A 2,434-nucleotide genomic window follows, 5' to 3' on the forward strand; every position below is an offset into this window, starting at 1 on the left:
GCGCGGCAACGATGTACGGCTCGACGTGTATGTAAGCCGACCACGCGAGGAGGAGAGATGTCACGCAGGACTTTCCTCGTTCGCACGTCGTTCGCACGCCTCTGATCGTGCGCCATACGATAGATACGCTATTTTCACGCAGTTCATTTATTTAGGGGCTGGGAATTTGGGGATATTGTAACACAGTTTTTGGTGGTCGAGAGTTGTGCTCGAGAAAAGAGAAGATATCGGTTGAGTAGTTTTGTTTAAGACGCTAGCATTGGAGTTTGTTATCGAATATTGTAATACTTTATTCGCGGATGAACTGAGGGGAGCGGGGAGTCATCATCGACGAGGGCCGAGCGGAGGCGACGTGCCGAAGTGGCGTTGTTGTAATTGGAACGGGAAAGTGTTAGGTACGATGTAGTAGTAGTAGACGATCATCTTCTCTCGGAGTGTAAACTATTGTTACGGGCGGAAATTTCGTTCCTTTCGAAAAAAAATAAAGCATTCGCCTGGAGATAATGGAGCCGCTCGAGAATCGATCGGGGATACAACCGTCTTATCAATCGCCAAATCGAGAATATTGTACCATCTTCTTTCTTGTCGATTGAAATATCGAAAGTCGGTTCGCTGCGTCTGATCGTCATCGACGTGGCCGACGTACGAATATAAGCTCGAATAAATATCATCCTAGTCCCCCGTTCTTCTTTTCTCCGTGGATTTATACGCGAAATCCGGTGGTCTGTAAATCGTTCTTGAGATTTATGAGGATCATCAACGATCGTTTGCTCACCGACCACCCGTAACGGAACTATAATATTTCCGGATCGATCGTGCACCGGTGATCAGAGGCTGGACGCCGTGCGAATGATCGCATTCCTCCTACTATCGCGGTGTTACGTGTACCACACGCATGATTTTACCAATAAATAACCAGCTACATTTATCGAAGTCCGTTGCACGCGGTTTACGCTGATCACTCGCCGTGCCGCAGGACCGTTATCGTTATCGATTAATCAAACATAGCCGGTACGCCAACGTATCAACGAAGAGGAGGTGAAGAGAGAGAGAGAGAGTGAGAGAAAGAGAGGTTGAAAGATAGAGAAAAAGAAAGAGAGAATAAGAAAGAAAGAAAGAAAAAAAGACAACGATAACATTATTAATTAAAAACACAACGTGTGTGTAACAATTTTTCACATTGACGGTCCTCCTGCATCGGACAAAAATATCGCTAAGGGACGGAAGGCGGTGTGAAAGGTGTTGTTCGTCGATCAATTTCATCGAGGCGATATGAAATAACGTGTCCCGTTCGAGGCAACGAATCGAAATTGGAAAAATATAAGGAGAAGGGGAGAGAGAGAGAAAGAGAGAGAAAAAGAGAGGAAACCATGTTGAACGGGATCAGTGCAACGATCGTGATCGATCCTTCGAGTAGGGCAGAAGGAAGTATCGGAAAGAAGTTTGGTGCCGAGCGTTAAATCCAAAGATAGATTTTTAAAACCTCGTCGTGTATCGATTCGATAACTGTTGGTGATTCTTGGTGATTCTCAGTGAATTTTCAACGATTTCTAACGCCGGTTTTAACCTCTTCTTCCGGCTGATTTACGAAGAAGAAGAGTTACGAGGAGCCCGATCACAGTGGTCGTGAGATAAATGTTTCATGGACAAAGGTCGCCGTGATACTACAGGCAATATCGAATCTCGCGAAGACTTACTCGTGGTGGAATCAAAGGTGGCTCGAGGATCCTCGACGATATGTCCCCGGAAATCCACGGAGTGCCGTGAAAAAGTACGTATTATCTCCTCTCCGTTCGAAGCTACACACACCGGGTTATAACGTATCGGGGATTTTGGAGCTTTGTCGCGGCGGGGGAGGAGGAGGGAAAGAGTTATGGACGATTTGTAGGTGCGCTTTTTAAGAGACTTATTACAGGGGCTTTCTTGATAAGCGCTATAAATCAAAATTTCCAATTGGCCCTAGGTATTACATCGGGGGCCCCGCCTCTAAATTTCCCTTGATTTATGAAACCGTGTATTTACGTTGCGCGTTATCGTTCACGAACCGATCAAAGAGAAATGCACTTGGCTCTGCTATACACGTACGCGTATATAACTCAAATCTTCTCTCCCCGCGATAACCCTTGCCTTTCGATGGATTAAGTTCAGAAGTTGACCTTAATGCCTCTTTTAAACGCGAAACCGTAGGATTTTCTTCATCTAAGATGTTTGAAAGAAAAGAAGAGATGACGGGTGGACGTGACGAAGTTATCGATGAAGTTGCTTTCGCGCAGCTCATTTAACGTTTGAAATTTGTATTTGCCAAATGATGTTGAAATTATTTGAATAGATGATAGTCGTAGGTAAAGAGAGAGAGAGAGAGAGTGAGAATATATTTCTCGAAAGAACGAATAAATCTTTTTCTGTTTTCTTTTTTTTTTTTTTTTTTTTTTTT

At 44.2% G+C, this 2,434-nt stretch overlaps 1 protein-coding gene across 2 annotated transcripts in view; it reads left to right on the plus strand.

Moving 5' to 3' along the window:
- The window catches only part of LOC102679904 (lachesin-like), a 282,869-nt gene that overhangs the window by 10,292 nt on the left and 270,143 nt on the right, over positions 1 to 2,434 (plus strand). Inside the window, exon 1 of one of the 2 annotated variants that reach the window (XM_031509089.1) lies at positions 1,747 to 1,771. The exons of the other annotated variant lie outside the window; for it this stretch is intronic. The gene's annotated coding sequence lies outside the window, so the exon portion shown is untranslated. Of the gene's footprint in view, positions 1 to 1,746; positions 1,772 to 2,434 lie in introns of those variants that run through there. 2 annotated transcript variants of the gene reach the window in all.

Source organism: Apis dorsata, unplaced genomic scaffold (assembly GCF_000469605.1).
Source record: "Apis dorsata unplaced genomic scaffold, Apis dorsata 1.3 scaffold_127, whole genome shotgun sequence".
NCBI lineage: Eukaryota > Metazoa > Arthropoda > Insecta > Hymenoptera > Apidae > Apis > Apis dorsata.